Consider the following 25984-nt stretch of genomic DNA (forward strand, 5'->3'; position numbering starts at 1 on the left):
TCCCATGACAGTGAGCCTGTCCCCATGCATGGGGCACTGCAAGTTGTGGGTGGAGCTCCCTGAACTGAGACCAGAGCACCAAAAACAAGCAAGCAGGCAAGAGAAAGACAGAAAAGCCTCAGAGAAATGGATGGAACAAGAAGCAATGGACAGGGGTGGAAATACCACTAATGCCACACAGAGTGGTGGTCAAAGATGGGAAACGGTTGCCCACGGAGGTTGTAGATTCTCCATCTTTGGAGATGTCCAACATCCAACCAGGCAAGGCCATGAAAAAGGTCCTCTACTTGACCCTGCTTTGAGCCGGGCGTGGACTGCATGATCTCCACCTCAGGTGTTGAGCCACTGCTGGATGCCCTCATCCAGGAGCAGTCAAGAACAAGGGAGGGGACAGGGGCCAGCACTCAGGAAAGCTGCAGAGCTATGGTGGCACAGGGCAGGAGAAAGGGCACTGATGTCAGTCCCAGGGCTGGGAGCACAGGAAAGGAAGGAAGATCAGAGTGCATTAAACAATTGACCCAACAGCAAGGCAAGGGATAAAGTGTAAGCATGCTGAGGAAAGCCCTGAGGGAGCCAAAACTCGGAGGTCCCACTAAGCTGTGAACGCAGATCACTGGATTCAGAGTCCAGACTGCTCACCATTACACCATGGGACCACCTGGACAGACCCTGTCTTTCCCCTCTGGCCACCCTCGCTGAGCCATATGCTCCTGGCTGAGCCTGGCAGTCTCTCCATCTCCCTGGCCACCACCAAGTGCAGCCTTCCTCCAGGGCCACTGGGCACTCTCTACTCACAGGATCTTTCAAGGGAGTGCCAGAGCTCTTTGCGCAAGCCTGGCATGCCCTCTCGTACAAGACCCAGGCTGGTAACCTGTGAGAATCTTCTTCTCGCCTAATTAGACCTGGTTATGAAGTTTCCAGCTTAACCCCTTCAACATTGCACCTCACAGACTACATTCATGGCCCAGCGATCGGTGGTTCGATGCTTGCACTTGCGGTCTCTGCTGCTGCCTCCCTTCACCCCCGTGTTGGACAGCCTGCCAGTCTGCCTGGGTAAGTTAAGCAGATATCCTTACCCTTGGTTGCAGTCCTAGCCAAGCTCCTGACCTTGCTGAACGAGGCAACCAAGAGAGAGGGCAGGGGAGGACGTTCAGCAGAGGGAAGAGCTCGCAGGAGGACCCGACGCAGCTCCTTCAGCATCTCCCTCAATTACGACGTGCTCCGGCATGCTCTGATACCACCTTGTGCATGTCCCCTCTTCCTCTTCCTGTGTGCACAGGAAGACCTCTTGTGTGGCTCGTACTTCCTGACTGCGGTCCTTCTGAAAAATGCCACCAGTGCTCATGCAACCTGTGGTGGCATTGCGTGAGTGAGGATGTCTCTCTCCTGTCAGCAGCGTTGGAGAGAAATGCCCCAGAGCCCGCCACATCCCTGTTGGCCTCTTCCTGGTCGGCCTCTACGCCCACCTGCCCCTCTTCCCACTGGTGCTGTCCATGTTTGCTGGTGAGGAACTGCCAGTTCCGCGAAACTTTTGGGGTTGAAATCCTGCTTGTCAACGCCACATCCTGGATTGGCACCTACAGAATGTGCCATTGGACCTGAAAGAGGGAAGGACGCATCTGAGGGGCTCTCCAGCTTCGGGAGCAGAGGGCAGAGGAGCTCCCTGCTGACTAAGGAGAGGGAAAAGTTGCCCCGTCACCAAAAAAGGGGAAGAAGGACTATCTGGGGAACCAAGGAAAGGTGGTGATAAAGTGGAGCAAGTTCAGCGGAGGATCCCTAGGATAGTCAGGGGCCGGGTGCTCTGGCCTTGGGAGGAGAGGCTGAGGACGCAAGGCTCGCTTAGCTGGTAGAAGAAAATGCTTAGCAGGGATCGAATCGGAGCCTCCCTCCAGCGCCTGCAAGGAGGCTACTGCAACGGCTGGAGGATGAGCGCCGTGGTCAGAAATTGAAGAGGCAGTTTGTGACTGGTTACACGAACCCAAATGATCACCCTGAGGGTGCCTAAGCATGGGAGCCGGGGTGCCAAGAGGCTGTGAAATGTCTGTCCTCAAGGTATTGTATGACCCGAAAGGAGAAAGCACTGATCAGGTGGTGTGAGCCTGCTTGAAGCAGGAGGATGCCCTCTCTGACTCCCTGAAATGCCTTCCAGCCAGAAGGGTTGTTGCAGGGAGAGAGGATTGTGTGAGCGAATGTTTGAAGAATGTCCAGAGATGCGCACTGAAATGCGGGGAGAGGCATGCAGAATGCGAGTTTTGCAGGGGAGAGCGGCCAAGTGGAATTCCCCAGGGGCTGGCTCTCCCTCCCTGTTTCTGTTGTAGGCCTACCCAGCTGGTACTGGTGGGGCAGCATGGGTATGGCCCTTTCTCCTTCTGCAGGAGCTGGGACTGCAGCAAGAGCTGAGCAGAGCCCCCAGAGGAGCAAGAAGCCTGCAGTGAGGAGAGGGAAGGAGGCCAAGAGAGAGAAGAGCCTGTCAGGAGTGGGAGTCGAACCCACGCCTCCCAGGGAGACTGCAACCTGAATGCAGCGCCTTAGACCGCTCGGCCATCCTGACCCACTGCTGCTGCTGCTGCCGCCACTCCTCCCCCTGCAGCTGCCAGAGCCAGCCCACCTCAGGCAGCCTCCTCCTGGCACTGCTGCAGGGGGAGCTGGCTCCTGGCAGCACCCTTGCCCTGCTCCCACCACGGGCTGCTGACAGGCGACCGCAGCTCCTACACGCGCTTCAGACCACACGGAACACGAGTAGCCAGCACAGGGGCAGCACGCTTCCGACGCGTCTCCCAAAGGCCAAGGCAATCCTTCACAGGACCAAGCAAAGGAACCGTCAGCAAATTACGGCTCTGCGCACGCCAACATCCTGTCAAGGGGCTCCAGGCACACGCCTGCCTTTCTCATGGACGGTTCCTGGGGCAACAAGGGTGCTTCCTTCTTCCCTGCCCTCCGTGGGCAAGGAGGGCTCTGCCACACCAACCCCTGGGGGAATGCTGGGGTGGTCTCAAGGAGTCAGTGTGTGGGAAAGGGGCTGGAGAGTCAAGGCGAAAGGACACGAGATGCGCCAAGTGCTGAGCAATGACTGAGCTCCAGTTCCTGTGGGGAAGAGGCCCGCTTGCCGCCCATGGTGCAGAGGAAGGAGGTCACAGCTCTCTCTGGGATTTGTTGCTTCGTGGAAGGAACTAGACTGCAAGGCATCTCAGGAGGGCACTAGTCCAAATGCCTGCTCAAAGCAGGGCTAGCCCAAAGCTAGAGCAGGCGGCTCAGTGCCTGAGCCCCACTGAAACGTGAGGGTGATACCCAGGCATGGAGAATCCCAAAGTTCTCTGGGCACCTGCTCCAGTGCTACAGCACTCCCTGAGAATCTCTGAAGGGTCCAAAGCAGCCCCTGCAGTCTGCTTTTGCCAAGGCGGGCCTTGCTAAGAGCCAGGCCTGTGTCTGCTGGCCTAGGAGGTGCCCAGAGGCCTGGCCATGAGGCAAGGCTGGAGGGGGAGTCAAGGGGAGGGCCTCGACTGGAAGCTGGGTTGGTTTGGAAGAGGAGAGGCAAGGCCCTCTGGAGCCAGGCTGAGTAAAAGAACCTTGTCTGCGTTGGCCAGGAATCGAACCCGGGTCAACTGCTTGGAAGGCAGCTATGCTCACCACTATACCACCAACGCTCCTCGACCCACTCCTGCCTCCTGCTCCTCCACCCCGCAGCCTCGCCTCCCTCCTGCCCCTCCACTTCCCAGACTCCCCTGCCTCCTGCTCTTCCAGCTCACAAACTCCACTCTCTCCACTTCACAGCCCGGATGGCCTCCTTCCAGCCCCCTGCACACACACGGCCTCAAGCCCATCGGATGACTCTGGGCTTCTCTCTGTCTGACGTGTTGGCTAGGGAAACTCAACCTGCTGCCTGATGGCAATGCTGATGCTCCCCATCTGCCTTCATACAGCTGCCCGCTGGGCATGTACTATGCAACGCGATGGGCCTTTCTCTGGATGTACCTCTCGTGCTTTAAGCACAGACAAACACCCACCCAGCTGCTCACTACTTTCCCCACCCTCAGGGGGATGCGGAGCACTGAAAACAGGATGACAAATCGCATGGGTCAAGATAAACACAAGGACATGCCTTAGCAAACACTGTTGCGGGCAAGTCAGGCTTGACTTGGGCAGAATTCATTTTTTGCCAATTAAAGCGCATTCACACAGTGACAAACAAAAAGACAAACATAAAACACCGCCTTTCCTCTCCCCTCTCCCAGGCTCAACTTTACTCCTTCACACCACACTCCGTTACCTGCCCAAGCGGGATGCATCTTCCCTCTGCCCTTTCCCGCTCTTTTTGTTCCTTCCGCCTCGCTCTGCCTGGCGTTTTCTGCCCTTTCTGGAATATGTTTTCACAGAGGGGCCACAAACTTTGATGACGGCTCAGCTGTGTCGTGCGGTGGAACTGGCTGTGTCTGGCACAGGGCAGCCCCTTATCTCTTCTCACAGAGGCCACCCTGCAGCACCCCCTAACCCCTCCACTACCAAAACCTTGCCAGATGTAGCCAACACAGTGCCCCTTGGGAATACCGTAGGGCATAACACTGAGGTAACTCAGGCGGAGTCTGCCCCAGTCGGAGCCACATTCACGCTGTCCCAGGCTAACATGTGGTTGCACGATGCACCCTTTGGTTGAATTAAAAAGGCACAGCAGCCAGCCTGGGTTTCTTCTGAGTCACTGGATATGTCCCTATCTTGTACACTTGTCTAGGATTAGCTCAGCAATCAGTGAGCGGAAAGCAGGCAATGCTAGGGTAACAATTCTCTATCTACGTAATGTGCAAATAGGCCAAGTGGATTATTTCTAGCACAAGTTTCTTGATCCACTTGGTCAGATATGAGCATCTGCCACATTCCGTGCTGCATGCCTGTAAGCAATTTGTTTTGCAGGACTCTAGGCATTACCTGTTCCTGGGCTAAAATCTGCCTTGTGCTGCTCCTGGTTTTGCTGGTGGATGATTGCTTTGGTCAATCCCCATGCCAGCACTGATGAATGATGAAGTACAGCTGACCAGGACGTACCTTCCTCTACATACACGGGGGCACCACTTTCTTTCAGCTGCCATTTTCTTATTAGACACCATAACCAACATGTTTTCCTACTGCTCTGTGATTGGCTGACAGCCATCTCTTGACCCCGTCATACCCACCTGCTCTCAGGCAGACCTGTGATTGGCTGTGAGGACCAGCCAACCCTACCTGTGTACCCAGAAGCACATCTGAAGAGGAAGCCCCACTCACTAAATACAGCAAAGAGGCAACTCTTGACAGCGTCATTCCCCATGGGTTCTCATATTGCTTTGTGATTGGCTGACGGCCATTTTTGACACTGTCGCGCCCGCATGTTCTCAGGTCTCCCCCTGATGGGCTGTCCCCTTCCTTTGGAACAAGAAGCGTTCAGATATAAAAAGATACACCAGGCAGTGGTATCCACTATGGAATGAACACAAGCACCTAGCGCAAGCAATATTCCTGTGCATGGCCCATCACCTGCAGAGCCAGAGGCGACCTCACGGTCAACATCCAAGCGATCTTCTGGCTTCTGGCCCATCAGGTACAAAAGTAGAAGGGAGCTCACCTGCAGATACCCATGCCATCTTCCTGCTGCCAGCTCGTGAAGCACTCAGACAAGGAGAACTTCTGCAAGAGGCTGCTCTCCATTGTCTTTGAAAGGTCACGGCAATTGGGAGAGGTTCCTGAGGCCTGGAAGCAAGTCAGTGTCGCTCCTATCTTCCCAAAAGGCACAAAGGAGGACCTGCACAACAGCAGGCTGGTCTGCCTGCCCTCGATCCCTGGGACACCAGACAAACCGGGCCCAGGCTCCACGCATGCCCTCTGCACAGACCTACGGTCAGGCCCAGGGTTCAGCGGTCCTGCTGTTCAGTGGACATGCTTGTGGGAGTGAGAGAGGGGGGGTGTCCAGCACTGCATTCTAGTCCAGAGCAGCCAGAGGGGAAGAAAAGGATCAGGCCGTGTGCGGTTTTGGGTAGTGAGGAATGAAAGACAAACAAAACACCGCCATTCCTCTCACTTTTACCAGGCTCAGCTACAGTCCTTCACTGCAGACGGCTCCGGCATGGGTTCTCCCCGTGCTGCAGACCTGAACAGGAAAATCTGTTTCAGCGTGGGCTCTTCCACAGGCTTCAGGCCTGTCAGGAAAAGCTGCGCAAGTGGCTCAGTGTTGTGGAGGCAGCTGGAATCAGCTGTGTGCAGCGGCAGGGCAGCCCCTTGCCTCTGCTCACAGAGGCCACCCTGCAGCACCCCCTCTCCCCTCCGCTGCCAACACCTAGCCACATAGAGCCAATACAGTGCCCATTGGGAATACCTGCTCGGCCCTGCTCCTGGCTGGACCTGCGCGTGGGCACGGCAGCAAAGAGACTAGGATGGAGAAAACCCCGAGATGGTCAAGTTGATTGGACAGGTGTTTGCCAGAGTAGCACCAGCCTTGTCCTCCTCCCCACCTGCAGATTCCTGGAGGTGCCCGCTTGCGTCTGGGAAGTTGGGATTGAGCTGCCTGACGGGAAGGGAGAAACACTGGTGTCCCCAGGACCCCCAGTTCCTTGTGGGGGGAGGTCTGGCTGCCGCTGCAGACCCACGGGTCTGCCTTGGTGAGGGTCCCTTTGGGAGTGCTGGCTCGTAAGAAGGCAAAGGAGAAAGAAGGCGGCGGTGGCAGAGAGAAGGGGCTGAGGGAGCGGGAGGGCCATGGGCATGGCCGCGCAGAGAGCCAGAGCAGTGCAGGTGAAAAGTTGCTGGGAGAGGCAGCAGGAGGAAAAAGCAATTAGCAGAGGATGGTTTCGATCCATCGACCTCTGGGTTATGGGCCCAGCACGCTTCCGCTGCGCCACTCTGCTCCCCTGGCGCCTCAGCTGGGACCTCCCACAGCCCGGCCTCATGCTCCCTGGCACTGCCAGCGCTCATGCCTCCTTCCCTTTGTCTATCCTGTGCCCTCACCCGCGCAGCAAAATTGTCTCCCTGGAAACTTCACCTCCTTTGGGCCTGGGCTGCTGTCCTGGTTTTGGCTGGCATGCAGAGACTTAATTTGCTTCCTAGTAGCTGGGACCGTGCAGTGCTTTGCATTTAGTGGGAAAATTATCTTCATAACACCCTGATGGTTTTAGTTGTTGCTAAGTAGTCTTTATACTCAGTCAAGGATAGTTCAGCTTCTCATGCCCAGCCTGCAAGAAGGCTGGAGGGGCACAAGAAGTTGGGAGGGGACACAGCCAGGAGAGCTGGCCCAAACTAGCCAGAGGCATATTCCATACCATATGACGTCATGCCCAGTATATAAACTGGGGGGAGCTGGCTGGGGGGGCGGATCGCTGCTCGGGCACTAACTGGGCATCGGTGTGCATCACTTGATTTGTATTATTTGTATTTGTATCTAGTTCTTGTATCTAAAACTGTATCTTGTATCTAAAAACCACGACAGGAGGGTAGCTCAAGGGCCTTGCCTTGCCCTTCTCCCCACAGCTCCTGCCCATAACCCTGGCTGGGGACTTTCTCTTTCACCACCCAAGCTGGCTCTGCAGGCACTGAAGGAAACCCCGGAGCCAGGGGGCAGCCTTGTTGCTTGGCAGGGCGGAGAGGAGTGGCTCTCCAGCGAGCTCAGGAGGGCTGCAACCCTGCCCAGAAATCCAGCTCGCACGGGGTGCGGGACTGTACCCAGTGTAAAAGTCAGTTCTTTGCTGGCCAAGGAGGGAGACAAGGACGTTTAGCATAGAATTACCAAGGGAATCCCTAAATCCCTAATTTTAGCTGTGCACATAGCGGTGCCCCAGCCTAGCACATGGAGGACCCCGATATAGAGGAAAGCAGGGTTTCTAGATGTTTACAATGCAGTTGTGTTGACCAGTCAAATTACTCCTGTTAAGGGGTGGGCTAATCAGTTACTATTGCTCGCGTAAGCACTAGGTGCTTCTCCCGGGCAGGTGGTGTGGACGTATGGTCAGTGGGCTGTTAATCTTCCTGGTTCTAGACCAATGTCCCGTGCAGGCGGAGGGGTTTTATACTAGATTCAGGTCGATTGCTTTTCTCGCCCTGGTTATATACCTGGAGTTTTTTTGAAAGACAAATCTCCTATTGTTTTATTGTCTGTATGGGGTGTTCTCAGCCAGTGAGAGACGGTTTAGGTTGGGTCTTCAGGTCACATTGACCCTGAGGTAAAAGCTCTTAGTCCTAGGCAGTGTTCCTTCCTCTAAGCAAGTCGTACAGCAGTTACTGCCTTGCCTTTCACACCAGCTGCGAGGGCCTTGCCCTGCCCGTGCTGTGCTGCGCTCCCCCCCAGCTCCTGGCTTGTCTTCCCTCCCGGCGCAGCCCTGCCCTTGCTGCTCGCCAACAGCCGAGGGCTGCCCCTGCCACCTTGCAGGGTGCCAAAGAGCCAGAGAAACCCCTCCTCTCCGTGCCTGGTGCCATTCCTGTCCTGCCCAACGCTGCTGGGGGTGGAGGTGGTTCCCAGTCGCCCCAGGGCAGGGCTGGCCCATCCGGACTGGGTGGTGGCCAGTCTTAAATGCTGCTGGATGTGTCCCAGGAAGGCTCTGGGCAGGCTGAGCTAGTAGAACCTCTTGGTGAGGCTGAGGGACGAGGTGGCAGTGCTGAGGCCTGCATGTTTGGGCTTGTGTTTGCTGGTTCCCTGTCCCATCCACACGCCAGAGCACACAGCAAGCAAGCAGAGGAGACAAAAGCAAAAGCGGGATGGAGAGGGCTGGGATGGGGGAGCAGATGTGAGCACGGAGAGTGCGGCCGCAGCCTGCCTGCTGCAGGGGCTATTGCTCAGAGGAGAGCATTTGACTGCAGATCAAGAGGTCCCTGGCTCAGCTCCGGGTCCCCCTTCCACTGCCCCTTTCCTTCTTCATCCGTGCTGCCAACCTCCTTCAGCTTCTCTTTTGCTTGCACTGCTTCCGCCACCCTCAGTGGCATGGCTGCGGGGAACGGACCATGCACCAGCCACTGGCTCTTCTCTCCTTCTCCTTCTCCAGGCTCTCTCTGCATGTGCCCCTCCAAGTTTCCCTTTTCCTTAAGATGCTGAACCACCCAGGCAGGCTACCTGCAGCCCCTCCTCTGCTGCTGCTCTGTGGGGAGCAGCTGGGTATGCGACTGAGAGAAGTCCTCTGGGAAGCCTCCAGGTCTTTTCCATGCCACCCATCAGGGTCTGTGATGGCAGGGGATGGTCTCCTGATGCCGCAGTCACCACCATGGCCTCTTTCGCACTTCCACGTCTTTCCCAGAAGAGGAGGAGCCAGGAGAGACCCACCCCTTATCATCTCGTTCTTCGGTTAAATTTGGAAAGCCCCCGGGGAAAGGTTGTCCACGTGTGCAAGGGCTGGGGCTGGGTCAGGCAGAATATCCCCAGGACCCCAGGCAAGATCTCAGATCCATGAGGTGTCTTGCCTTCATCTTTAGCAATGAGGACCATGTTGTGCAGGCTCTCTTTGGAGAGGAGCTGCTGTAGTTTCAGGCATAGGGAAGACAGCTGGTGGGGTTGTTCTGCTTGGGATGTCAGGTGAGCTCAGGCTCTTAAGTTCTGCTCAAGAACCAACAACAGTGGACCTCTTTTCACGGCTCAGACTCGGCACTGGTCCGTTCTCTTCCCCCAACTTGCCTACCTTGTCAATGGGAGCAGGATTTCCCATTCATCCAGGAATTTGGGGGCAGGGGGGTGCGGGGACAAGTGCTGTAGGCAAGGGGGTTTTACCGTCTCCCTGGGCACCAGGTACTGTGTGGAGCGGAGTCCCACGGCTGCAGCGTGGTCCACTGCAGGGAGCCCAAACAGTGTGGTCCATTGCAGGGAGCCCAAAAGGGGAGTGCGCCCCGTAGTTGGCAGGATTCGAACCTGCGCGGGGAAACCCCAATGGATTTCTAGTCCATCGCCTTCACCACTCGGCCACAACTACCTGCTCCAGCCCTCTCTGCCCAGCCGATCACATGCCCTCTGCAATGACACCTGCCTCCCTGGGACTTTCAGGGCAATGCTCCACTCGAAGCCCTGCACTTGGGACCTGCACTGAGCATGACGGGCACCTGGTGACAGCCTTCCACAGCCTTGAGAGGCGTAGCCCCAGGGCTACAGCTGCAGCTCCCAGTGCCTACAGCTGCAGCTCCCAGCGCCTTGTCCTCAGCCGCACATCTGGGATATCCTGCCACGGGGGGATGCTTTCTCTCCCCAGCTGCCATCTCTGCTGCCTCCAGGGAAGAAGGGAAGGCAGCTGTGTGGAGACAACCAGCGTCAGGTGGGCATATTAGACCCCACTTTGCTTCTCAGATTTAGCTGAGGAGGTCTCCAAGCTTGCTGGGAGCACTAGGGGGAGGACACTCCTGCAGGGGAGGTGGTGACCTCCCGGCAGCACCTCCAGCCTCTTGGGGACGTAGGGTGGTGTCAAGCCTTGAACAAAGACCATGACTGCCATGCAGGTTGTTGGTGTGTAGGGGGAATGGTTTGCGAGAGTGGGAGAGATCTATGGCAAGGGCGAGGTAGAGCCTGGCTGAGGAAAAGTCAGGAGGGGCAAAGGGAGAATAAACGGGAGGTGCGGATGACTTAGAGGGAGACTGGAGAGAGCTTGTTTTGGTGGAATAGGTATGTCCAGAGCTTTTTCCCAGCACCGCAAGCATTGTGACATTCTTGAGCATGGACCAAAATATTAAACAATCCACAAAAGCAATAATTTACATCACTAGATGAAAGCAGCTCCGATTCCATTTTGGCTCTGGAGCAGGAAAATGGCATTAATGAGTCAGTGTGGACGTGGTAGATTTGGTAGTGCCTGTCTGACACCCTGAAGTTTACCGGAACTGGATGTAACGATGGTCCTGGTGACTGAGAACTGAGACACCCTCATTTCTCTTGCAGCTTATGGCCTGTGGGCCAAGGGAAACGCAAGGAGCCTCTCACAAGTAGACTCCCTACCTAAAGGGGACAAAGCTTCTCAAGTCTCTGGTTGCAGGGCTGCTTCAAGAATAAGGCAATGTTCTTTGCTGTGCTGACACTCAAAAACCAAGCTGGATGGTGGGGTGGGAGGGGGAGGTTGTGTTAGCACAGTATTTACAGACTCCCACTCTGTCATCAGCAGTGCTAGTGTAGGTGGAGTTAGAAAGAGGGGGATCGTGATTGCGCGTGCTCGATCATGCCCTACTGAAATGCCCACCCTAACCGCATCTTGCAGTCACATTGCCTCCGTCCAGCCATGAAAAGAAGTGCTTTTCTCCTTTCCACGCCATACCCATCCCCTGGAGTTTATTCCCGCAAGACCAAGGAAAGAGAGAAGTGCCATGAATGTTTTTTGTATGATTTTGTGAACAACAGCTGAGAGGACTGAAAAGTTAATTCAAACGGCCTGTATTAACTTTCACAATGAACTGTGACCAGAGGGTCAGGCAAGTCTCTCCAAAGCGATCTCTCCCTTGGATCTCCATAGCCGTGTCCCTTGATGACTTGACCAGGCCCTCACGCATCGTCCAACCAGGGGTCTGGGCTCAGCTTGGGAAGTGGAGAATCTGTTGGAAACAAGGAAATCAATGCGTAGGAGGGTGATCAAAGAGATGCCCGCGTCCTTCCCTGAAAGAGACCCACACCCAAATTGACCTCTTTTGCTCCGTAAGGTCATCCCAGAGGCCAAAGGCCTGGATGGCCTGCTTCTGAGGAGAGGCTCAGGGCAGGGAGCCAAAAGCTCATGGCTCTTTTTCCTGGGTCAGGGATGAGGTGACCCATTCCATGCTTTTCAGATTTCAAAGGGACATCGGATCAGTCTCCCGGAGCACCTGGGAGTCATCGTGAGGTGGAAGAGTTGGGAAAAACCCTGAACTCCAGGCAAACATGAGTCACCCTGCTATGGACTTCAGTGGACACGCCTGCCTCAGGCGTGCCAGGGATACCAGAGCTCACAGCCCCAAAGTTCTGCTTGCGTCAAGGGCATTTCCACACATTTTAGCACCATCCTGAATCTACGGGGGCTTCTATGCAATCTCCTGCATTTGCTGTCTTCCAAGGCATTGCCTTTTGGTGGTTGCTCAAGGGCTTGTGTGACTCAGGGTAACCCAGAATAATGAAGTTTGGAATGGACCTCTGGAGGTCTTCTGCTCCTGTCCCCTGCTCCGAGCAGACCAGACTTCCCAGGTACCTCAGCAGGCTCTGGGCCTTGTCCTGCTGATTTCTCTTCTCCCATATGGGACTGTGCGGTCTTGACGTTCTGCTTGAACTTACTCAGAGTCTCCTGTGTGTCTACGATGACCCGGTGGGAGAAATGTTTCTCAGGGTTAGCCTGAGTGTCTGCACTGAAAGCACTTGAGAGCTGACTTGAGGTGTCCCTCATAGCTGAATTTGACCGTGACTGGTGGCCGTGCTCACCATGAAGAAGGCCAAGTGACAAAGGCAATCCGTATTAGGAAAACGCACTGAAAATCTCCTTGTACACTAGCCTGAGACCTCCGAGCTGATTGGCCTTCTGAAGCTGGGACACAGACGAATCGTTTTGATGTTTGGTGGTATGAAGCAGGAGCACAACATTTCAGATGAAAGAGGCAAGGGCTTAATCACCAGCGAGGCCTTGGCAAGCGGCAGCTGCTAGGTGTTTAGATGCTTCATGAGCAAGTAATGTTTGTGGCCCGCGGGGATCTGGGACACAGCATAAAACCTGCGCTGCTCCGGGCTCTGCATCCTCCTCTCTTGCCTCCCTTTCCTCGAGGAACGAGGTAAGCCTGAGTCCGCTCCATCTCTCCCTGTGGGCTGAGCTGCTGTCATGGTGGCTACTCAGGTTGATACTTGGGCTGCCTCAGCTTGGCCCTGCAACAGAACTGTTTAAGGGCTGTCACCTCTGTCCCTTTTGGCGGAGGTGGCTGGGGAGGGCTGGGAAGAGGGGGTTTCTTTAAAGCACAAGGGGATCAATGGGGCTGAGCTGCAGGGACGTCTGCCCACCAGAATGTCTGCCTGTAGCAGATGGTCTCTAACGAAATGGCCAAGTGCCTCCAGTGCCATCTTTATGACAGCAATGTTTGTTCAGGAGATGGGGTATGACCAGTCTTGCCACGGGTGCTTTAAACCCACTGTGCTGGGTCCTATCCTGAAAGCGGTTCAGCCGTCCTGTGCCGTGCAATTCGGAGGGCACGATGAGGGCCGTGGGAACTGTAGGCGCACCAGGTGTTTTTAAAACAAAGTGTGTCCACAGAGAGAGCTGAGGAAAAGAAAGACAGACTGATACTGAGGCTCGTGCTCCCTGCCTGCTCTGTGTTTCAGCTTTGCCTCCCTCACCGAGAGATGTCTTGCTTCAGACCCTGTCTCCCAACGCCCTGCGGCGCCTCTGGCCCAACCCCACTTGCCAGCAGCTGCAGTGAGCCCTGTGTCGCCCGCTGCGCTGACTCAACGGTGGCCATCCAGGCCTCCGCGGTGGTGGTGACCCTGCCGGGCCCCATCCTCACCTCTTTCCCTCAGAGCACAGCCGTGGGATCCTCTCTGTCAGCTGCTGTTGGGAGCTCCCTCAGCGCCGGGGGGGTTCCCATCTCTTCTGGGGGCTCCCTTGGTCTGGGGGGGTCAGGGCTGTGTCTGCCTCCCACCCGCTGCAGTCTGAACTGCTGAAGCTGGCGGGTCATCCCCTTCGTAGCGGGAAGGAAGATGGGAACTCTGCATCAGGAGCATGGCCAGGGCTTGCAGGCGGGCTGCGTGTCCTCATCCCACCTGGCAGGAGGGACCTGTGCCCGCTGCTCCTCGCTGCACGGCAGGCCTCGCCGTGCCTCCTCTGGCTTTGCTTTGCTCTGAGCTCCTTGAGACAACACTCGTTCTCTTCTGCTTTGCTGAACCTCCTGCCGACGGGGGAGGGTGCCGGAGTTAGGGACTGCTCTTGCTGGGCTGGGATTGTCACCAGGTAGAGCAGAATGGGAAAAGGCAAGCGCTTTGTGTGGAGCTTGTCCTTGGGAAATGGGCCATTCTCTGTGCCTCCCTGAACCCTGCAGGCGTGTTTCTTGGTCTCTCTTCTGTGCCACTGCATTTCCTCCTTCTCATTAAAGACCTTGTGCAGCATAGCTGGCGACTCGTGGTGCTTTGTTCTCCTCCCCCCTCAGTTGGCCAAGCCCTCTGCAAGGCTGTCATGGTTTCAGCCCAGCTGGCAACTGAGCACCACGCGGCCGCTCGCTCACTCCTCCCTGCCCTGGTGGGATGCGGAGGAGAATCGGAAGAAAAGGTAAAACCTTGTCAGTTGAGATAAGGACAGTTTAATAGGACAACACAAGGAGAGAAGAAATAACAATAATAGTAACAGAAGAATATATAAAGCGAGTGATGCACAATGCAACTGCTCACCACCCGGAAACCCCATGCTCGGCTTCTTGTGAAAGTTAACTCTCTCCCAGCCGAACCCAGGACAAAGGAAGAGGGCAAACCTGCTCTCTCCCATGACAGTGAGCCTGTCCCCATGCATGGGGCACTGCAAGTTGTGGGTGGAGCTCCCTGAACTGAGACCAGAGCACCAAAAACAAGCAAGCAGGCAAGAGAAAGACAGAAAAGCCTCAGAGAAATGGATGGAACAAGAAGCAATGGACAGGGGTGGAAATACCACTAATGCCACACAGAGTGGTGGTCAAAGATGGGAAACGGTTGCCCACGGAGGTTGTAGATTCTCCATCTTTGGAGATGTCCAACATCCAACCAGGCAAGGCCATGAAAAAGGTCCTCTACTTGACCCTGCTTTGAGCCGGGCGTGGACTGCATGATCTCCACCTCAGGTGTTGAGCCACTGCTGGATGCCCTCATCCAGGAGCAGTCAAGAACAAGGGAGGGGACAGGGCCAGCACTCAGGAAAGCTGCAGAGCTATGGTGGCACAGGGCAGGAGAAAGGGCACTGATGTCAGTCCCAGGGCTGGGAGCACAGGAAAGGAAGGAAGATCAGAGTGCATTAAACAATTGACCCAACAGCAAGGCAAGGGATAAAGTGTAAGCATGCTGAGGAAAGCCCTGAGGGAGCCAAAACTCGGAGGTCCCACTAAGCTGTGAACGCAGATCACTGGATTCAGAGTCCAGACTGCTCACCATTACACCATGGGACCACCTGGACAGACCCTGTCTTTCCCCTCTGGCCACCCTCGCTGAGCCATATGCTCCTGGCTGAGCCTGGCAGTCTCTCCATCTCCCTGGCCACCACCAAGTGCAGCCTTCCTCCAGGGCCACTGGGCACTCTCTACTCACAGGATCTTTCAAGGGAGTGCCAGAGCTCTTTGCGCAAGCCTGGCATGCCCTCTCGTACAAGACCCAGGCTGGTAACCTGTGAGAATCTTCTTCTCGCCTAATTAGACCTGGTTATGAAGTTTCCAGCTTAACCCCTTCAACATTGCACCTCACAGACTACATTCATGGCCCAGCGATCGGTGGTTCGATGCTTGCACTTGCGGTCTCTGCTGCTGCCTCCCTTCACCCCCGTGTTGGACAGCCTGCCAGTCTGCCTGGGTAAGTTAAGCAGATATCCTTACCCTTGGTTGCAGTCCTAGCCAAGCTCCTGACCTTGCTGAACGAGGCAACCAAGAGAGAGGGCAGGGGAGGACGTTCAGCAGAGGGAAGAGCTCGCAGGAGGACCCGACGCAGCTCCTTCAGCATCTCCCTCAATTACGACGTGCTCCGGCATGCTCTGATACCACCTTGTGCATGTCCCCTCTTCCTCTTCCTGTGTGCACAGGAAGACCTCTTGTGTGGCTCGTACTTCCTGACTGCGGTCCTTCTGAAAAATGCCACCAGTGCTCATGCAACCTGTGGTGGCATTGCGTGAGTGAGGATGTCTCTCTCCTGTCAGCAGCGTTGGAGAGAAATGCCCCAGAGCCCGCCACATCCCTGTTGGCCTCTTCCTGGTCGGCCTCTACGCCCACCTGCCCCTCTTCCCACTGGTGCTGTCCATGTTTGCTGGTGAGGAACTGCCAGTTCCGCGAAACTTTTGGGGTTGAAATCCTGCTTGTCAACGCCACATCCTGGATTGGCACCTACAGAATGTGCCATTGGACCTGAAAGAGGGAAGGACGCATCTGAGGGGCTCTCCAGCTTCGGGAGCAGAGGGCAGAGGAGCTCCCTGCTGACTAAGGAGAGGGAAAAGTTGCCCCGTCACCAAAAAAGGGGAAGAAGGACTATCTGGGGAACCAAGGAAAGGTGGTGATAAAGTGGAGCAAGTTCAGCGGAGGATCCCTAGGATAGTCAGGGGCCGGGTGCTCTGGCCTTGGGAGGAGAGGCTGAGGACGCAAGGCTCGCTTAGCTGGTAGAAGAAAATGCTTAGCAGGGATCGAATCGGAGCCTCCCTCCAGCGCCTGCAAGGAGGCTACTGCAACGGCTGGAGGATGAGCGCCGTGGTCAGAAATTGAAGAGGCAGTTTGTGACTGGTTACACGAACCCAAATGATCACCCTGAGGGTGCCTAAGCATGGGAGCCGGGGTGCCAAGAGGCTGTGAAATGTCTGTCCTCAAGGTATTGTATGACCCGAAAGGAGAAAGCACTGATCAGGTGGTGTGAGCCTGCTTGAAGCAGGAGGATGCCCTCTCTGACTGCCTGAAATGCCTTCCAGCCAGAAGGGTTGTTGCAGGGAGAGAGGATTGTGTGAGCGAATGTTTGAAGAATGTCCAGAGATGCGCACTGAAATGCGGGGAGAGGCATGCAGAATGCGAGTTTTGCAGGGGAGAGCGGCCAAGTGGAATTCCCCAGGGGCTGGCTCTCCCTCCCTGTTTCTGTTGTAGGCCTACCCAGCTGGTACTGGTGGGGCAGCATGGGTATGGCCCTTTCTCCTTCTGCAGGAGCTGGGACTGCAGCAAGAGCTGAGCAGAGCCCCCAGAGGAGCAAGAAGCCTGCAGTGAGGAGAGGGAAGGAGGCCAAGAGAGAGAAGAGCCTGTCAGGAGTGGGAGTCGAACCCACGCCTCCCAGGGAGACTGCAACCTGAATGCAGCGCCTTAGACCGCTCGGCCATCCTGACCCACTGCTGCTGCTGCTGCCGCCACTCCTCCCCCTGCAGCTGCCAGAGCCAGCCCACCTCAGGCAGCCTCCTCCTGGCACTGCTGCAGGGGGAGCTGGCTCCTGGCAGCACCCTTGCCCTGCTCCCACCACGGGCTGCTGACAGGCGACCGCAGCTCCTACACGCGCTTCAGACCACACGGAACACGAGTAGCCAGCACAGGGGCAGCACGCTTCCGACGCGTCTCCCAAAGGCCAAGGCAATCCTTCACAGGACCAAGCAAAGGAACCGTCAGCAAATTACGGCTCTGCGCACGCCAACATCCTGTCAAGGGGCTCCAGGCACACGCCTGCCTTTCTCATGGACGGTTCCTGGGGCAACAAGGGTGCTTCCTTCTTCCCTGCCCTCCGTGGGCAAGGAGGGCTCTGCCACACCAACCCCTGGGGGAATGCTGGGGTGGTCTCAAGGAGTCAGTGTGTGGGAAAGGGGCTGGAGAGTCAAGGCGAAAGGACACGAGATGCGCCAAGTGCTGAGCAATGACTGAGCTCCAGTTCCTGTGGGGAAGAGGCCCGCTTGCCGCCCATGGTGCAGAGGAAGGAGGTCACAGCTCTCTCTGGGATTTGTTGCTTCGTGGAAGGAACTAGACTGCAAGGCATCTCAGGAGGGCACTAGTCCAAATGCCTGCTCAAAGCAGGGCTAGCCCCAAAGCTAGAGCAGGCGGCTCAGTGCCTGAGCCCCACTGAAACGTGAGGGTGATACCCAGGCATGGAGAATCCCAAAGTTCTCTGGGCACCTGCTCCAGTGCTACAGCACTCCCTGAGAATCTCTGAAGGGTCCAAAGCAGCCCCTGCAGTCTGCTTTTGCCAAGGCGGGCCTTGCTAAGAGCCAGGCCTGTGTCTGCTGGCCTAGGAGGTGCCCAGAGGCCTGGCCATGAGGCAAGGCTGGAGGGGGAGTCAAGGGGAGGGCCTCGACTGGAAGCTGGGTTGGTTTGGAAGAGGAGAGGCAAGGCCCTCTGGAGCCAGGCTGAGTAAAAGAACCTTGTCTGCGTTGGCCAGGAATCGAACCCGGGTCAACTGCTTGGAAGGCAGCTATGCTCACCACTATAACCACCAACGCTCCTCGACCCACTCCTGCTCCTGCTCCTCCACCCCGCAGCCTCGCCTCCCTCCTGCCCCTCCACTTCCCAGACTCCCCTGCCTCCTGCTCTTCCAGCTCACAAACTCCACTCTCTCCACTTCACAGCCCGGATGGCCTCCTTCCAGCCCCCTGCACACACACGGCCTCAAGCCCATCGGATGACTCTGGGCTTCTCTCTGTCTGACGTGTTGGCTAGGGAAACTCAACCTGCTGCCTGATGGCAATGCTGATGCTCCCCATCTGCCTTCATACAGCTGCCCGCTGGGCATGTACTATGCAACGCGATGGGCCTTTCTCTGGATGTACCTCTCGTGCTTTAAGCACAGACAAACACCCACCCAGCTGCTCACTACTTTCCCCACCCTCAGGGGGATGCGGAGCACTGAAAACAGGATGACAAATCGCATGGGTCAAGATAAACACAAGGACATGCCTTAGCAAACACTGTTGCGGGCAAGTCAGGCTTGACTTGGGCAGAATTCATTTTTTGCCAATTAAAGCGCATTCACACAGTGACAAACAAAAAGACAAACATAAAACACCGCCTTTCCTCTCCCCTCTCCCAGGCTCAACTTTACTCCTTCACACCACACTCCGTTACCTGCCCAAGCGGGATGCATCTTCCCTCTGCCCTTTCCGCTCTTTTTGTTCCTTCCGCCTCGCTCTGCCTGGCGTTTTCTGCCCTTTCTGGAATATGTTTTCACAGAGGGGCCACAAACTTTGATGACGGCTCAGCTGTGTCGTGCGGTGGAACTGGCTGTGTCTGGCACAGGGCAGCCCCTTATCTCTTCTCACAGAGGCCACCCTGCAGCACCCCCTAACCCCTCCACTACCAAAACCTTGCCAGATGTAGCCAACACAGTGCCCCTTGGGAATACCGTAGGGCATAACACTGAGGTAACTCAGGCGGAGTCTGCCCCAGTCGGAGCCACATTCACGCTGTCCCAGGCTAACATGTGGTTGCACGATGCACCCTTTGGTTGAATTAAAAAGGCACAGCAGCCAGCCTGGGTTTCTTCTGAGTCACTGGATATGTCCCTATCTTGTACACTTGTCTAGGATTAGCTCAGCAATCAGTGAGCGGAAAGCAGGCAATGCTAGGGTAACAATTCTCTATCTACGTAATGTGCAAATAGGCCAAGTGGATTATTTCTAGCACAAGTTTCTTGATCCACTTGGTCAGATATGAGCATCTGCCACATTCCGTGCTGCATGCCTGTAAGCAATTTGTTTTGCAGGACTCTAGGCATTACTGTTCCTGGGCTAAAATCTGCCTTGTGCTGCTCCTGGTTTTGCTGGTGGATGATTGCTTTGGTCAATCCCATGCCAGCACTGATGAATGATGAAGTACAGCTGACCAGGACGTACCTTCCTCTACATACACGGGGGGCACCACTTTCTTTCAGCTGCCATTTTCTTATTAGACACCATAACCAACATGTTTTCCTACTGCTCTGTGATTGGCTGACAGCCATCTCTTGACCCCGTCATACCCACCTGCTCTCAGGCAGACCTGTGATTGGCTGTGAGGACCAGCCAACCCTACCTGTGTACCCAGAAGCACATCTGAAGAGGAAGCCCCACTCACTAAATACAGCAAAGAGGCAACTCTTGACAGCGTCATTCCCCATGGGTTCTCATATTGCTTTGTGATTGGCTGACGGCCATTTTTGACACTGTCGCGCCCGCATGTTCTCAGGTCTCCCCCTGATGGGCTGTCCCCTTCCTTTGGAACAAGAAGCGTTCAGATATAAAAAGATACACCAGGCAGTGGTATCCACTATGGAATGAACACAAGCACCTAGCGCAAGCAATATTCCTGTGCATGGCCCATCACCTGCAGAGCCAGAGGCGACCTCACGGTCAACATCCAAGCGATCTTCTGGCTTCTGGCCCATCAGGTACAAAAGTAGAAGGGAGCTCACCTGCAGATACCCATGCCATCTTCCTGCTGCCAGCTCGTGAAGCACTCAGACAAGGAGAACTTCTGCAAGAGGCTGCTCTCCATTGTCTTTGAAAGGTCACGGCAATTGGGAGAGGTTCCTGAGGCCTGGAAGCAAGTCAGTGTCGCTCCTATCTTCCCAAAAGGCACAAAGGAGGACCTGCACAACAGCAGGCTGGTCTGCCTGCCCTCGATCCCTGGGACACCAGACAAACCGGGCCCAGGCTCCACGCATGCCCTCTGCACAGACCTACGGTCAGGCCCAGGGTTCAGCGGTCCTGCTGTTCAGTGGACATGCTTGTGGGAGTGAGAGAGGGGGGGTGTCCAGCACTGCATTCTAGTCCAGAGCAGCCAGAGGGAAGAAAAGGATCAGGCCGTGTGCGGTTTTGGGTAGTGAGGAATGAAAGACAAACAAAAACACCGCCATTTCCTCTCACTTTTACCAGGCTCAGCTACAGTCCTTCACTGCAGACGGCTCCGGCATGGGTTCTCCCCGTGCTGCAGACCTGAACAGGAAAATCTGTTTCAGCGTGGGCTCTTCCACAGGCTTCAGGCCTGTCAGGAAAAGCTGCGCAAGTGGCTCAGTGTTGTGGAGGCAGCTGGAATCAGCTGTGTGCAGCGCAGGGCAGCCCCTTGCCTCTGCTCACAGAGGCCACCCTGCAGCACCCCCTCTCCCCTCCGCTGCCAACACCTAGCCACATAGAGCCAATACAGTGCCCATTGGGAATACCTGCTCGCCCTGCTCCTGGCTGGACCTGCGCGTGGGCACGGCAGCAAAGAGACTAGGATGGAGAAAACCCCGAGATGGTCAAGTTGATTGGACAGGTGTTTGCCAGAGTAGCACCAGCCTTGTCCTCCTCCCCACCTGCAGATTCCTGGAGGTGCCCGCTTGCGTCTGGGAAGTTGGGATTGAGCTGCCTGACGGGAAGGGAGAAACACTGGTGTCCCCAGGACCCCCAGTTCCTTGTGGGGGAGGTCTGGCTGCCGCTGCAGACCCACGGGTCTGCTTGGTGAGGGGTCCCTTTGGGAGTGCTGGCTCGTAAGAAGGCAAAGGAGAAAGAAGGCGGCGGTGGCAGAGAGAAGGGGCTGAGGGAGCGGGAGGGCCATGGCATGGCCGCGCAGAGAGCCAGAGCAGTGCAGGTGAAAAGTTGCTGGAGAGGCAGCAGGAGGAAAAAGCAATTAGCAGAGGATGGTTTCGATCCATCGACCTCTGGGTTATGGCCCAGCACGCTTCCGCTGCGCCACTCTGCTCCCCTGGCACCTCAGCTGGGACCTCCCACAGCCCGGCCTCATGCTCCTGGCACTGCCAGCGCTCATGGCCTCCTTCCCTTTGTCTATCCTGTGCCCTCACCCGCGCAGCAAAATTGTCTCCCTGGAAACTTCACCTCCTTTGGGCCTGGGCTGCTGTCCTGGTTTTGGCTGGCATGCAGAGACTTAATTTGCTTCCTAGTAGCTGGGACCGTGCAGTGCTTTGCATTTAGTGGGAAAATTATCTTCATAACACCCTGATGGTTTTAGTTGTTGCTAAGTAGTCTTTAATACTCAGTCAAGGATAGTTCAGCTTCTCATGCCCAGCCTGCAAGAAGGCTGGAGGGGCACAAGAAGTTGGGAGGGGACACAGCCAGGAGAGCTGGCCCAAACTAGCCAGAGGCATATTCCATACCATATGACGTCATGCCCAGTATATAAACTGGGGGAGCTGGCTGGGGGGGCGGATCGCTGCTCGGGCACTAACTGGGCATCGGTGTGCATCACTTGATTTGTATTATTTGTATTTGTATCTAGTTCTTGTATCTAAAACTGTATCTTGTATCTAAAAACCACGACAGGAGGGTAGCTCAAGGGCCTTGCCTTGCCCTTCTCCCCACAGCTCCTGCCCATAACCCTGGCTGGGGACTTTCTCTTTCACCACCCAAGCTGGCTCTGCAGGCACTGAAGGAAACCCCGGAGCCAGGGGGCAGCTTGTTGCTTGGCAGGGCGGAGAGGAGTGGCTCTCCAGCGAGCTCAGGAGGGCTGCAACCCTGCCCAGAAATCCAGCTCGCACGGGGTGCGGGACTGTACCCAGTGTAAAAGTCAGTTCTTTGCTGGCCAAGGAGGGAGACAAGGACGTTTAGCATAGAATTACCAAGGGAATCCTAAATCCCTAATTTTAGCTGTGCACATAGCGGTGCCCCAGCCTAGCACATGGAGGACCCCGATATAGAGGAAAGCAGGGTTTCTAGATGTTTACAATGCAGTTGTGTTGACCAGTCAAATTACTCCTGTTAAGGGGTGGGCTAATCAGTTACTATTGCTCGCGTAAGCACTAGGTGCTTCTCCCGGGCAGGTGGTGTGGACGTATGGTCAGTGGGCTGTTAATCTTCCTGGTCTAGACCAATGTCCCGTGCAGGCGGAGGGGTTTTATACTAGATTCAGGTCGATTGCTTTTCTCGCCCTGGTTATATACCTGGAGTTTTTTTGAAAGACAAATCTCCTATTGTTTTATTGTCTGTATGGGGTGTTCTCAGCCAGTGAGAGACGGTTTAGGTTGGGTCTTCAGGTCACATTGACCCTGAGGTAAAAGCTCTTAGTCCTAGGCAGTGTTCCTTCCTCTAAGCAAGTCGTACAGCAGTTACTGCCTTGCCTTTCACACCAGCTGCGAGGGCCTTGCCCTGCCCGTGCTGTGCTGCGCTCCCCCCCAGCTCCTGGCTTGTCTTCCCTCCCGGCGCAGCCCTGCCCTTGCTGCTCGCCAACAGCCGAGGGCTGCCCCTGCCACCTTGCAGGGTGCCAAAGAGCCAGAGAAACCCCTCCTCTCCGTGCCTGGTGCCATTCCTGTCCTGCCCAACGCTGCTGGGGGTGGAGGTGGTTCCCAGTCGCCCCAGGGCAGGGCTGGCCCATCCGGACTGGGTGGTGGCCAGTCTTAAATGCTGCTGGATGTTGTCCCAGGAAGGCTCTGGGCAGGCTGAGCTAGTAGAACCTCTTGGTGAGGCTGAGGGACGAGGTGGCAGTGCTGAGGCCTGCATGTTTGGGCTTGTGTTTGCTGGTTCCCTGTCCCATCCACACGCCAGAGCACACAGCAAGCAAGCAGAGGAGACAAAAGCAAAAGCGGGATGGAGAGGGCTGGGATGGGGGAGCAGATGTGAGCACGGAGAGTGCGGCCGCAGCCTGCCTGCTGCAGGGGCTATTGCTCAGAGGAGAGCATTTGACTGCAGATCAAGAGGTCCCTGGCTCAGCTCCGGGTCCCCCTTCCACTGCCCCTTTCCTTCTTCATCCGTGCTGCAACCTCCTTCAGCTTCTCTTTTGCTTGCACTGCTTCCGCCACCCTCAGTGGCATGGCTGCGGGGAACGGACCATGCACCAGCCACTGGCTCTTCTCTCCTTCTCCTTCTCCAGGCTCTCTCTGCATGTGCCCCTCCAAGTTTCCCTTTTCCTTAAGATGCTGAACCACCCAGGCAGGCTACCTGCAGGCCCCTCCTCTGCTGCTGCTCTGTGGGGAGCAGCTGGGTATGCGACTGAGAGAAGTCCTCTGGGAAGCCTCCAGGGTCTTTTCCATGCCACCCATCAGGGTCTGTGATGGCAGGGGATGGTCTCCTGATGCGCAGTCACCACCATGGCCTCTTTCGCACTTCCACGTCTTTCCCAGAAGAGGAGGAGCCAGGAGAGACCCACCCTTATCATCTCGTTCTTCGGTTAAATTTGGAAAGCCCCCGGGGAAAGGTTGTCCACGTGTGCAAGGGCTGGGGCTGGGTCAGGCAGAATATCCCCAGGACCCCAGGCAAGATCTCAGATCCATGAGGTGTCTTGCCTTCATCTTAGCAATGAGGACCATGTTGTGCAGGCTCTCTTTGGAGAGGAGCTGCTGTAGTTTCAGGCATAGGGAAGACAGCTGGTGGGGTTGTTCTGCTTGGGATGTCAGGTGAGCTCAGGCTCTTAAGTTCTGCTCAAGAACCAACAACAGTGGACCTCTTTTCACGGCTCAGACTCGGCACTGGTCCGTTCTCTCCCCCAACTTGCCTACCTTGTCAATGGGAGCAGGATTTCCCATTCATCCCGGAATTTGGGGGCAGGGGGGTGCGGGGACAAGTGCTGTAGGCAAGGGGGTTTTACCGTCTCCCTGGGCACCAGGTACTGTGTGGAGCGGAGTCCCACGGCTGCAGCGTGGTCCACTGCAGGGAGCCCAAACAGTGTGGTCCATTGCAGGGAGCCCAAAAGGGGAGTGCGCCCCGTAGTTGCAGGATTCGAACCTGCGCGGGGAAACCCCAATGGATTTCTAGTCCATCGCCTTCACCACTCGGCCACAACTACCTGCTCCAGCCCTCTCTGCCCAGCCGATCACATGCCCTCTGCAATGACACCTGCCTCCCTGGGACTTTCAGGGCAATGCTCCACTCGAAGCCCTGCACTTGGGACCTGCACTGAGCATGACGGGCACCTGGTGACAGCCTTCCACAGGCCTTGAGAGGCGTAGCCCCAGGGGCTACAGCTGCAGCTCCCAGTGCCTACAGCTGCAGCTCCCAGCGCCTTGTCCTCAGCCGCACATCTGGGATATCCTGCCACGGGGGGATGCTTTCTCTCCCCAGCTGCCATCTCTGCTGCCTCCAGGGAAGAAGGGAAGGCAGCTGTGTGGAGACAACCAGCGTCAGGTGGGCATATTAGACCCCACTTTGCTTCTCAGATTTAGCTGAGGAGGTCTCCAAGCTTGCTGGGAGCAACTAGGGGGAGGACACTCCTGCAGGGGAGGTGGTGACCTCCCGGCAGCACCTCCAGCCTCTTGGGGACGTAGGGTGGTGTCAAGCCTTGAACAAAGACCATGACTGCCATGCAGGTTGTTGGTGTGTAGGGGGAATGGTTTGCGAGAGTGGGAGAGATCTATGGCAAGGGCGAGGTAGAGCCTGGCTGAGGAAAAGTCAGGAGGGGCAAAGGGAGAATAAACGGGAGGTGCGGATGACTTAGAGGGAGACTGGAGAGAGCTTGTTTTGGTGGAATAGGTATGTCCAGAGCTTTTTCCCAGCACCGCAAGCATTGTGACATTCTTGAGCATGGACCAAAAATATTAAACAATCCACAAAGCAATAATTTACATCACTAGATGAAAGCAGCTCCGATTCCATTTTGGCTCTGGAGCAGGAAAATGGCATTAATGAGTCAGTGTGGACGTGGTAGATTTGGTAGTGCCTGTCTGACACCCTGAAGTTTACCGGAACTGGAGTAACGATGGTCCTGGTGACTGAGAACTGAGACACCCTCATTTCTCTTGCAGCTTATGGCCTGTGGGCCAAGGGAAACGCAAGGAGCCTCTCACAAGTAGACTCCCTACCTAAAGGGGACAAAGCTTCTCAAGTCTCTGGTTGCAGGGCTGCTTCAAGAATAAGGCAATGTTCTTTGCTGTGCTGACACTCAAAAACCAAGCTGGATGGTGGGGTGGGAGGGGGAGGTTGTGTTAGCACAGTATTTACAGACTCCCACTCTGTCATCAGCAGTGCTAGTGTAGGTGGAGTTAGAAAGAGGGGGATCGTGATTGCGCATGCTCGATCATGCCCTACTGAAATGCCCACCCTAACCGCATCTTGCAGTCACATGCCTCCGTCCAGCCATGAAAAGAAGTGCTTTTCTCTTTCCACGCCATACCCATCCCCTGGAGTTTATTCCCGCAAGACCAAGGAAGAGAGAAGTGCCATGAATGTTTTTTGTATGATTTTGTGAACAACAGCTGAGAGGACTGAAAAGTTAATTCAAACGGCCTGTATTAACTTTCACAATGACTGTGACCAGAGGGTCAGGCAAGTCTCTCCAAAGCATCTCTCCCGGATCTCCATAGCCGTGTCCCTTGATGACTTGACCAGGCCCTCACGCATCGTCCAACCAGGGGTCTGGGCTCAGCTTGGGAAGTGGAGAATCTGTTGGAAACAAGGAAATCAATGCGTAGGAGGGTGATCAAAGAGATGCCCGCGTCCTTCCCTGAAAGAGACCCACACCCAAATTGACCTCTTTTGCTCCGTAAGGTCATCCCAGA

General features: G+C 55.9%; 6 non-coding genes across 6 annotated transcripts; all 6 read right to left on the reverse strand.

Annotated features, from left to right (window-relative positions):
- Nucleotides 1–2468: 2468 nt before the first annotated feature.
- TRNAL-CAG (transfer RNA leucine (anticodon CAG)) lies at nucleotides 2469–2551 on the reverse strand. The gene has a single exon. It is a non-coding gene; the product is annotated as a tRNA-Leu (tRNA).
- A 1021-nt stretch (nucleotides 2552–3572) lies between these two features.
- On the reverse strand, nucleotides 3573–3644 carry TRNAG-UCC (transfer RNA glycine (anticodon UCC)). The gene has a single exon. It is a non-coding gene; the product is annotated as a tRNA-Gly (tRNA).
- A 3150-nt stretch (nucleotides 3645–6794) lies between these two features.
- Nucleotides 6795–6866, reverse strand: TRNAM-CAU (transfer RNA methionine (anticodon CAU)). The gene has a single exon. It is a non-coding gene; the product is annotated as a tRNA-Met (tRNA).
- A 2957-nt stretch (nucleotides 6867–9823) lies between these two features.
- Nucleotides 9824–9905, reverse strand: TRNAS-AGA (transfer RNA serine (anticodon AGA)). Its single transcript has one exon. It is a non-coding gene; the product is annotated as a tRNA-Ser (tRNA).
- Nucleotides 9906–16851: 6946 nt separating this feature from the next.
- On the reverse strand, nucleotides 16852–16934 carry TRNAL-CAG (transfer RNA leucine (anticodon CAG)). The gene has a single exon. It is a non-coding gene; the product is annotated as a tRNA-Leu (tRNA).
- Nucleotides 16935–17956: 1022 nt separating this feature from the next.
- On the reverse strand, nucleotides 17957–18029 carry TRNAG-UCC (transfer RNA glycine (anticodon UCC)). Its single transcript has one exon. It is a non-coding gene; the product is annotated as a tRNA-Gly (tRNA).
- Nucleotides 18030–25984: the final 7955 nt, after the last annotated feature.

Source organism: Gymnogyps californianus, unplaced genomic scaffold (genome assembly GCF_018139145.2).
Source record: "Gymnogyps californianus isolate 813 unplaced genomic scaffold, ASM1813914v2 HiC_scaffold_180, whole genome shotgun sequence".
NCBI lineage: Eukaryota > Metazoa > Chordata > Aves > Accipitriformes > Cathartidae > Gymnogyps > Gymnogyps californianus.